This window comes from Xenopus tropicalis, chromosome 7 (assembly GCF_000004195.4).
Source record: "Xenopus tropicalis strain Nigerian chromosome 7, UCB_Xtro_10.0, whole genome shotgun sequence".
Classification (NCBI taxonomy): domain Eukaryota; kingdom Metazoa; phylum Chordata; class Amphibia; order Anura; family Pipidae; genus Xenopus; species Xenopus tropicalis.
In genome coordinates this window covers 21919030-21930490 of record NC_030683.2, presented here as the reverse complement: position 1 = coordinate 21930490, position 11461 = coordinate 21919030, and the positions used below count along the sequence as shown (strand labels likewise).

The following is an 11461-nucleotide window of genomic DNA, read 5'->3' as shown; positions in this document are numbered from 1 at the left end:
ACCCCTGGAACTATAGCAGGATGACTGTTACCCCAATGTTTCTATATATCTGTAACCTTGTTATGGGCTAAGGGGGCCCAGCCTGAAGGCCAGTTAGGGGGGATTTGGGGTGAGTGCTTATTTGTGCCCTGGGTACCCCTGGAACTATAGCAGGATGACTGTTACCCCAATGTTTCTATATATCTGTAACCTTGTTATGGGCTAAGGGGGCCCAGTCTGAAGGCCAGTTAGTGGGGGATTTGGGGTGAGTGCTTATTTGTGCCCTGGGTACCCCTGGAACTATAGCAGGATGACTGTTACCCCAATGTTTCTATATATCTGTAACCTTGTTATGGGCTAAGGGGGCCCAGCCTGAAGGCCAGTTAGGGGGAGATTTGGGGTGATTGCTTATTTGTGCCCTGGGTACCCCTGGAACTATAGCGGGGTGACTGTTACCCCAATGTTTCTCTATATCTGTAACCTTGTTATGGGCTAAGGGGGCCCAGCCTGAAGGCCAGTTAGGGGGAGATTTGGGGTGATTGCTTATTTGTGCCCTGGGTACCCCTGGAACTATAGCAGGGTGACTGTTACCCCAATGTTTCTATATATCTGTAACCTTGTTATGAGCTAAGGGGGCCCAGCCTGAAGGCCAGTTAGGGGGGGATTTGGAGTGAGTGCTTATTTGTGCCCTGGGTACCCCTGGAACTATAGCAGGGTGACTGTTACCCCAATGTTTCTATATATCTGTAACCTCACAGGTTTATATAGTGTTACAAACTGTTTTCAGGGGGTAGGGGGGAAAGTTCAATTATACTTACTCTCTGTAGTTGTCATGGTAACTGGATACTCCCACCAGGTAATAATCAGGGTCTGCGTCCCACCTCAAATACTCATTGAATTAATTGACATATCCACTCCACGTGCACAAGCGATCAACTGGCACCTCCCCCTGGCAACAGAGAAACTGCCACCTATGGGAGATTCAATTGGGGGTGTTATTGCCCAGCGTGGCAGTTCAGCCTCTAAAGAGCTGTAAGTGTGAGGTTGTGCCAGTGTATTTGGTGCGACTGGTGACATCATAGCAGTATAATAATAATATAGTAACATAGTAAGTTGGCTTGAAAAAAGACATACGTCCATCACGTTCAACCATAATGCCTATATATTACCTGCCTAACTGCTAGTTGATCCAGAGGAAGGCAAAAAACGCCATTTGTTTTCTGAAAGGGACACTGTCATGATATTTATGGGGCACTTTTTATTTCTAAATGACACTGTTACATAGCAAATAATTCCCGCATAAAACCTTTTATTCTTGAACTAACAAATGTATTTGTAGCTGTAATATTGGTGTGTAGGTGCCATCTCAGTGCACTGTGCCTGAGTCTAAGCTTTCAGCCAGCGCTACACATTAGAACTGCTTTCAGCTAACCTATTGTTTCTGTAACCTATTGAGTCCCAAGCCGGACTTGGATTTCTTACTATTGAGTGCTATTCTGATACCTACTGGGAGCTGCTATCTTGCTCCCTTCCCACTGTTCTGCTGATAGGCTGCTGTGGGTGAGGGGGGGGGGGGATATCACTCCAACTTGCAGCGCAGCAGTAAAGTGTGCCTGAGTCTGAGCTTTCAGAAGGAGCCAGCGCTACACATTAGAACTGCTTTCAGCTAACCTATTGTTTCTCCTTCTCCCATGTAACTGGAGGAGTCCCAAGCCGGACTGGGATTTCTTACTATTGAGTGCTATTCTGATACCTACTGGGAGCTGCTATCTTGCTCCCTTCCCATTGTTCTGCTGATCGGCTACTGGGGGTCACAGGTCACAGATTACATTGTAAACAGATTACAATGCAGAATTCTGCTGGAGAAGCTCTAATAACTGATTAGTTTTGTAAGTTTTCCCATGACTGTATTCCTTTAACCCCTGGGCACAAGTGGAAGAGCAGAAAGGGGCCCAACAGCGTGGTCAGGTGACGCGGCTAGCCCTGTCCCTACTGGTTTGCCTTAGGGCATGTGTTAAGAATAGGGCCCTGTGTGGGTAGTAGGGGTGGAAGGGGGACACCCACATAGCTACCCCCTGTCCACCCCTCACTAATACATTGCTGACTAATGCAGTCACTGTTGTACTGGTGAATGGAGCCGCAAGTCTCTGTGCAGAACCAGGCCCGGATTTGTGTTCAGGCCACAAAGGCAAGAATATTGGAGTGGCATGCTGTCTGCTGGCCCAGCCAATCGGTAAGGGAGGTGAATGTGCGAGCAGTCTAGGGATGCACCACATGTAAATCCACATTTATTTGCACAATGCCCCATCCAGTGAGCAAAGTGCAAAAAGAATTGCTAATCGCAGGCTTTTCTTGCACTTTGCGTGGGGCATTGTAAATGAGCCCTATTGTATTGTACGGCCGCTGTTTCGCCAGTAGCACTTTACCTTCTGTCCTCCCTCTTGTTATCATGATACTGTCCATTCCGGTCAGAACAGAACCCGACGCGCAGGTGAAGGTAAACTCTTGGTCAAAGTCATTGACGTATCCGGTCCAATAGCAGAACCTTTGCTCGCTGAATGTGGCCTTGCAGCTGAAATCCCAAACTCGATCCTCCCTCTTATTATCATGGTTGCTGGAGGAAAGTGACGATACAGTCAGTATAAAAGTACAGGTATGGGACCCGTTACCCAGAATGCTCTGGTCTTTCTGTAATTTGGATCTTCATATCTTAAGTCTGTTGAAAAATCATTTAAATATTAAAAAAAACCAATAGGATTGTTCTGCCCCCAATAAGGGGTAATTATATCTTAGTTGGGATCAAGTACAGGTACTGTTTTATTATTACAGAGAAAAAGGGAATCATTTAACCATTAAATAAACCCAATAGGACTGTTCTGCCCCAATAAGGGGTAATTATATCTTAGTTGGGATCAAGTAAAGGTACTGTTTTATTATTACAGAGAAAAGGGAATCATTTAACCATTAAATAAACCCAATAGGGCTGTTCTGCCCCAATAAGGGGTAATTATATCTTAGTTGGGATCAAGTACAGGTACTGTTTTATTATTACAGAGAAAAGGGAATCATTTAACCATTAAATAAACCCAATAGGGCTGTTCTGCCCCAATAAGGGGTAATTATATCTTAGTTGGGATCAAGTACAGGTACTGTTTTATTATTACAGAGAAAAGGGAATCATTTAACCATTAAATAAACCCAATAGGGCTGTTCTGCCCCAATAAGGGGTAATTATATCTTAGTTGGGATCAAGTACAGGTACTGTTTTATGATTACAGAGAAAAGGGAATCATTTAACCATTAAATAAACCCAATAGGGCTGTTCTACCCCAATAAGGGGTAATTATATCTTAGTTGGGATCAAGTACAGGTACTGTTTTATTATTACAGAGAAAAGGGAATCATTTAACCATTAAATAAACCCAATAGGGCTGTTCTGCCCCAATAAGGGGTAATTATATCTTAGTTGGGATCAAGTACAGGTACTGTTTTATTATTACAGAGAAAAGGGAATCATTTAACCATGAAATAAACCCAATAGGGCTGTTCTGCCCCCAATAAGGGGTAATTATATCTTAGTTGGGATCAAGTACAGGTACTGTTTTATTATTACAAAGAAAAGGGAATCATTTAACCATTAAATAAACCCAATAGGGCTGTTCTGCCCCAATAAGGGGTAATTATATCTTAGTTGGGATCAAGTACAGGTACTGTTTTATTATTACAGAGAAAAGGGAATCATTTAACCATTACATAAACCCAATAGGGTTGTTCTGCCCCAATAAGGGGTAATTATATCTTAGTTGGGATCAAGTACAGCGCTTATTATTACTGAGAGAAAAAAATATATTACAACAAACAATACATTTTACCTGATAATTAAGCTGATGCTCTGATGATTGGGACACTCGAAATGAAGAGGCTCATCATAGTTGTTGACCCATCTGTTCTCTGGGTTGTCTGCAACAACATAATATGAGCAGGTAATACAGTTTAATATGTTATGTTGTGCATTCAGGGATTCATCTTGTGCACAGATTTCATCAGATACTCATCTCTTTCTACCCCAGTAGCCATTATACACTAATGGGGGGCAGTAATGTCTGGGTCAGGTTTATAGGTACAGAATGATGGATGGAAGGGTTACTGCCTGCTCTGCTCTCATTTCCCTACAGAAATAGGGGTTGGTAGCACTAGGTAGGTACCTAATATATAGGGGCAGAAAAAGGGGAAAGTGTTGGAAGGGTTACTGCCTGCCTTGCTCTCATTTCCCTACAGAAATAGGGGTTGGTAGCACTAGGTAGGTACCTAATATATAGGGGCAGAGACAGGGGGGAGTGTTGGAAGGGTTACTGCCTGCCCTGCTCTCATTCCCCTACAGAAATAGGGGTTGGTAGCACTAGGTAGGTACCTAATATATAGGGGCAGAGACAGGGGGAAGTGTTGGAAGGGTTACTGCCTGCCCTGCTCTCATTCCCCTACAGAAATAGGGGTTGGTAGCACTAGGTAGGTACCTAATATATAGGAATTTTTATTATAAAAATACACTTACATTAATTCATCAAAACATAACATATAATCAGCAAATCCAAAAGTCACAAACCCACCCATACACCCTCCTGCCCGCAGAGTCCATCCCTCTGTCCATAGGCAATAGTCCAAAGAAAAGTCCTCCAACCCACCAATTCATAAGGCCAAACTTGCAAAGTCTTGTTATTGTCCATATGGCCTTTATACCACCCCAACACACAAAAACAATAGCCAATCCTTGTACTCCAGGCTGGAAAATGTTACCACCATCACCCTGAGAAGAAAAGGAGAGTGGTATCAGAGTACAGGAGACCATATTAATAAAGATACAACAGTTCCCCCATACAGCACATAACAAGAGGACATGCTCAAGAAAGAGAAAGGTACAACCCTCGCCATCTTATTTCATTAGTGTTTGACCTCCTGATATCATTTTCCTTCAGGAAACTCAACTGAACCAGAGTTGCTCTCACAATGTTGTCAGGAGTAGCACCAGAATAACCAAAAGTTCTCCTGCACCTTTGTTACCAGATCTGGTACCGTGTGCAGGCAATGATAATGTAGAGGGTCTCACGGTCCAGTAGATGTTGCCTGGCAGAAACCCCATAGGCTGACTCTGTATAGGTCAAGTTGTTTAAGACGGGAACTTTAAGAGATGTTGCCAACTGATCATACACATCTCCAGTCACGGGGCAACTGACCAAAAAGTGTTCCTGGGTCTCCTCCACCCCACACTCCCAGGGGCAATTTTTGCTGCCAATACTAAGGTAATTCAAGTTGCCCCGGACATAGAGTTTCCCTTGGAGAGAAAGCCAACAGTTGTCAAAGAACTTAGGGGGGAGTCTCTTGCCATTAAGATAACGAAGGCTTTCCTGTAGGATGTCCCCCACACAGTCTCTTAAAGCGAGAGGAACAGCAAAATAGTCCCTGATCACCCTGTGATACAACTGCCTTCGGGGAGATGTGGCCAACTCACTCATCCTGACATCCCACCTCTTCAGAAACTTCAGAGCGAGAACTAGGTGTGATGGGAGGGATCCCTGTACTATCCGAAATCTCTTCATTCTATCGCCTTGAAACCATGTCCCTACAAAAGGTGATATCCAATTCCTGATACAAACTTCCCACAGGGAATCATTTCCTTGGGCCAAACCCCCAAAGTTAAACTTCAGGAAAAGTGACCCAAAGAAAGCCACAGGACACAGCATGTCCAGCCCTCCCTCCTTCCGCTGCAGGTACGTAATCCCCCTTTTGACTGGATTCAGCTTGTGTCCCCAGAGCAACTGGAAAAACAGGCTGTGGACCCTGGCGTAGAGAGATTCTGGCAATGGGTACACGTACGCTACTAACAAAAACAGAGGGACCAGGTAGGCCTTGATAAGCTTCACCCTTTCCCTGTAGGCCAGCCTCCATCCCTTCCATCGCTGGACCTTTGCTGTTCCGGCATTCAGTTTCTCATCCCAATTTAGCCTGCAATTGTCTTCCCTCCCAAACTTTATCCCCAGGATCTTTATGTGGGATGGGGCAGTTGAAAATTCAGAGAGATGAAAATCGGGCTCACCGTTCAACGTCCAAAAAGCCTCCGACTTGTCACGGTTAATCATTGACCCAGAGGCCTCAGAGTAGCTTCCGATGGCTTCGTTAAGCAGCCTCCTGTCCTTCGGACTGGATACCACAACTGTCACATCGTCCGCGTAGGCGAGGGATGTCAATGTCTGGCATCTGGGGACCGATATACCCCTCAAGCCACAACTCTCCAGACTGCGCAGGAATGGGTCTATGGCAAATACGTACAAGAGTGGGCTCAAGGGGCAACCCTGTCGCACACCAGACTCCACATTGAAATCATCTCCCCTCCAACCATTGACAAGTGGGAAGCTTACGGCCCCTTCATACAAAACTGCCAGCCATTGGATAAATTTGCCCGGGATGCCATACTTAGCCAAAGTAGACCACAGGTACTGATGATTCACCCGGTCAAAAGCCTTGGCCTGATCCAAAGAGACAAGGTAGCAGCCCTTGCTCTGAGCTTTGCATACTTCTAAGGTCTCCCTGATAGTAAGAAGAGCCCCAAAGATGCTCCGCCCTTTCACCGTGCCGAATTGAAAGCCTGACAATAATGTGCCTGAGAACTGAATAAGTCTATCAAAAAATACCCTTGCGAGAATCTTTCTATCATTGTTGAGAAGGGCAATAGGCCTCCAGTTCTCAATATGCTCTGGGTCCTTACCCTTTGAAAGCAGGATCAAAGAAGAAACCCTCATGGAGGGGGGCAAGATGCCCTCCGCCAGGCAGTCTCTAAAGACATCCACGAGGACCGGGGCCAACTCATCTTTGAAGGTCTTATAAAACTCGGCTGTTAAGCCGTCTGGGCCTGGCGCCTTCTTTTTATGAAGGCTGTCAATAGCTGCTCTTACCTCGGCCTCCGTGATTTCTGCTTCCAAAAGGGAAAAGTCCAAATTAGATGTGTCAGGCCCTGGAGTCACCTCCAAGAAGTCAGTTAGCCTTTCCCCATCCAAAGCCTTGTTCCGGAAAAGGTCAGCATAGTAAGACCTCACAACACCCAGGATGCCCTCCCTGGTGTTCTGCAACTTACCCTGGGTGTCCATGAGGCCGGTCACTAACTTCCTGGCCACAGATTCTCGGTAATTCTGAAAAGGGTCCGGCGAGTGAAAACTCCCGTAGTCCCTCTCCAGAACCAAAGATCTGTACCGGCTGTACTGATGCCGCCTGATGTCAGCCTTCAGCTGGTTCAGCTTTGACCCATCCACCCTGTCCGAAATACAGGCCTCCAACTTCTTTCGTAGGGACAGGTATCTTTTGTATTTCTCTCCCTCCCTACGTACAGATAGTTTTCTGAAGAGAGTTCGGAATGACTCCTTGGCATCCTCCCACCACGATGACACAGAGTCATAAAAGTCAACCCGACCAATCTCGCTCTGAAGACGCATCATAAAGATACGCTTTGATGACTCCTCTGCCAGGACACTGGTACTAAGCCTCCACAGCCCTCTCCCCCTACTCGGGATGGAAGAAGCCCCCCATAGGAAAGAAACTGTAAAGTGGTCAGAGTATTCCACAGGCTGCTCACGCACATCAGTGAATGAGTCCCCCTTCTTAACAAAGGCCATATCAAGACGACTGGACCTTCCTGCACAATGGTAAGTATGCCTGCCAGCACGACCATTGTAGATAGCAACATCCACTAGGTCTGCCTGCTGGATGATACGGTTTAGGAAACCTTCTGAGTTATTTACTCTAGTTCCCGTCCTATCTTGTGGCCTTAATACCTGGTTGAAATCTCCAGCCAGAAACACTGGAAGGGAAGTATGCAGGTACTGTCTCATGTCAGACAGCAGTGCATTTCTTCCTTGGCAAGACTGTGGCCCATAGATATTAATAAGGCGCATCTTCCTGCCTCTGGCTGTGATGTCAAGAAGGAGACACCTGCCTACCTGGATTTCCACAAGTCGATGTACAACAACATTCAATTCAGATCTAAACAGCACACCCACACCACCACATGGCTCAGCTGCTATTGACCAGAATGAAGGCCCATGGTGCCACTCTGAAGCTGCCCTCTGAAGGTCAGCCCTTGTAGTCAGTCGAGTCTCCTGAAGGAAAAATATGTCTCCATCAGATGACGAGAGACTAGAAAATGTTAGAAATCTGGCCTTTGGTGAACGTATGCTACACACATTAGATGTGTAAATTCTGATTGGTTGTGTAGCCATTATGATGTTTTCTGTTTGGCCTTCTTCCCTTCACTTTCACCATCACATATCCCTTCTCCAAATCTTTTAACCTGGACCCCTGCAGGTATAGGATCCTCATCTCCAAGGTGGACTGTCTCTTCATCTATGGTCAGGTCTACATTAGAAATAAGCCCAGCACTATCTGGTTTGTCAGCCAAAGAGGCTGAAATGGGCTCAACCACAGATATGCCTCCACTACCTTTGGGGGTCATCTCCTGGTCCCTAGTGTCTGACTGCTGTACCTCCATCTGTTCCAGAGAGATCTCACGATCTATTCTCTGGAGTTCTTCCCTCTCCATCTTAGACCCCCAAGAGTCATCCTCATCAGAATCCTCATTTTGTAGTTGGGAATAGCGATTGGATGTCTCTGGACTAAAGCACATGACTCCAGGAGTCTTTCTTGCTTTGCCAGAGCCACCAACTACTTGCCATTGTTCTTCACTAGGCGTCTGTGATTTTTGCAGACTTTGTTTAAACTTTCCTTTCTTTTTCTTTTTTCCCCTTTTGTAAGGGGATTCCTCTGAGATGGATACAGGTGTCTCACTGTTATGTTGGGTAGGTTCAGGAATTACTGTATCTGGAGGGTGTGTCTGCGGGTTGGGCTCTGGGGAGATTATGGGGTCTATCACAGTTTGTGAGAGGCCTTTTGTGGCACTTGATGGGCATGGTTGTGGTGATGATCTCTGATCTACCTCCCTGTGAGTATGAGTCTGCCCTCTCTGATGTTGTACCTTCCTTCCTATACCATCCTGATCCTCTCCTGTCTCTCTCTGTTGGGGTTGGTTGGGTGTTGTGCCCTCGTACCTTTGCTGTTGTTCCTCTCTCTGTTGGTTTTCTATCTCATGAACAGCCTCTATCAATAGTTGGTCTTCTTCCTGCAGTAATTGATTTTCCACTACAAGAATATTCTTATTTTTATTATGAGAGGCCATAGGGCACAAGCGATGAGGATGCCCCATATTACCACACAGGTTACACTTAATGTCCTTACAGAACTTCTTTGTATGGCCTATTTTCCCACAGAGGATACACTTCTCTACAGCACAGGAACTGGCCAGGTGATTTAGTGACCCACATTTAAAGCATCTTTTGGCCTGGCCAGCATAGAAGCAGATGCACTTTTCTTTGCCTATGAAAAAAGTGTTAGGCAGATGTTGGGGGACATTATTAACCACCGTAAGCTTGACCTCAGTTTTCCAGCCCCCCGTCCACACATCATCTTCAAGTACACGGACTAACGGGGAGAGGACTGTGCACTGACGCTTCAACCACGTGAGCACATCATCCACAGGGACCCCTTCATTTTTAACAATGATGGTGATGTTCTTTATCTCTGGCTTAGATATTGGCATGGCCTCAAAATTCTGCCATTCAGGCTGTGTTTTTAGGGTCTCAAAAAGCCGCCAAAAAGCATCTAACCCCTGTGGAATTTTAAAGCTCACATCCCACTCTGTAGGTGACTGAACAATACAGGCCTCCAGGTCAGTACTAGCTTTGAATTTTGCGGAGCCTTCTAGCAGTCTCCTAATAATGTAGGTTCTGTTTGGGGCATCCTCTTTGTTCCCTTCCCACATCAACTTGACACAATTTTTCCTACGGAATGCCTGACCACCAAACGAGGGCCCTTCACCTGCAGGGAAGAATCTCCTTCTCTCCCAGAACCTTCCTGATGCTTTAGGGTCTACCCCAGAAGTTGATTTAGGGCCCCCCCAGAAGATAGAGCTTTAGGGCCCACCCCAGAAGTTGAAGCTTTAGGGCCCACCCCAGAAGATGAAGCTTGCTCAGTAGAGGTTTGGCCCTCAGTAACATGAGCCTGCTGTGCTTTTGTAGGCCCAGTATTCCCAGACTCTTTATTACCCACCACCAACACCTCTTGTGCGCCCATCACCACTGGGTCACTGTGAACACTCGCTTCTCCAAGCGCCGTTACAGACACGCCAGCATTCACACCAGACTCATCTCCATGTACCACCCCAGACACGCCACTCGCAGCTGACTGATTGGACGATACTTCCATTGCTGGAGTAACATCCTCTTGTGGCCTTTGGCTCTGTGATGGTTCTCGCGGTTTGGTTGCAGGTGACAATGGAGGAAATTCTTCCTGAGTGAAGTGGAAACTGTCTGGGGCCACTGATGTAACTTGGGGCCGCTGTTTCATTCCCTCTCTCTTCTTTCCCTGTTTTGGGACATCCTTCAAATCAAACACCATATGCTGCCAGTTGATGGTCTCACTTCCTTGGCCTTTGGGTGGCGCTCTCCTCGAACTCCTGCTTGGGGCTTCAGGCTTTTTTAATTCCCCTTCTGTATCAGATGAGGTGGAACAGCTGGTAGTGCTGGGCTTCCGGGTGCGATAGGGAACCTGCCCTTTCAGAGACTTTTGCATCTTTTCAAATCTCTCCATGTTTTCAAAACGCTCCCTCCAGGGCCCCGCTTTAGTCAGTAACCTCTCAATGGAAACTTCCACCTCAAAGAGTTCCCCTTTAAGTGTGATCATGTCCAGCTCAAGTTTTCCTCTTTTGTTCTTATTCGCAGCTTTAATCAGCTTTTGTTGTGCCACAATTTCTGCCTCTTTCTTCTTTTTGTCACTGTAGGCCTGTGTCAGCTGCTTAATGATAGTTGGAATATCCTCAGGGCAGGGCACCGGGGGGCTCCCTGCAGTAGGGGGCTGGGGCTGCTGGTTTGCACGTACCCCAAGAGCTGCCCCTGAGGCAGAAGCTGATTCACAGGGAAACTGGGATAAATCATCATTATCAGACATGTCAGTGCTACAGGCAGTATCAGGTGCAGGTTTGGCAAGTACAGGGTTAATTGCAGGACTGGGTGCAGGTGTCTGGGTAACTGCTGAATCCTGAGGTTTGGCCGCCCCAGTAAGAGAAAGCCCAGCAGCAGCAGCAATGATCCTGCCAGTGTGACTTACAGCAGCACCTTCTCCCTTCCCAAATACACTTTCCCTTGCTGCACAGACATCATGGGGAGTTTCTGGCACAACATCACCAGTGGCTGGAATAGTCTGGCTGTCAGATGGAAGGCTTACAGGGGATGCTGGGAAACCTGGATCAGCTTGCACTTTATTCACAGGTGAGTCACACACAGCTTTAACCCCAACATTGCCATCACACTCAGTGGGGGGAACTTGCCTACCAGAAGCAGGGCTTACAGGGGATGCTGGGAAACCTGGATCATGCTGCAGTTTATTT

At 46.5% G+C, this 11461-nt stretch overlaps 1 long non-coding RNA gene across 1 annotated transcript; it reads right to left on the bottom strand.

Moving 5' to 3' along the window:
* Positions 1-742: 742 nt before the first annotated feature.
* Positions 743-4184, bottom strand: LOC108648184. Its single transcript, XR_004223599.1, has 3 exons — positions 3852-4184; positions 2406-2593; positions 743-950 (listed from the first exon to the last, which is right to left on the bottom strand). It is a non-coding gene; the product is annotated as an uncharacterized LOC108648184 (long non-coding RNA).
* Between the last annotated feature and the right edge of the window lie 7277 nt (positions 4185-11461).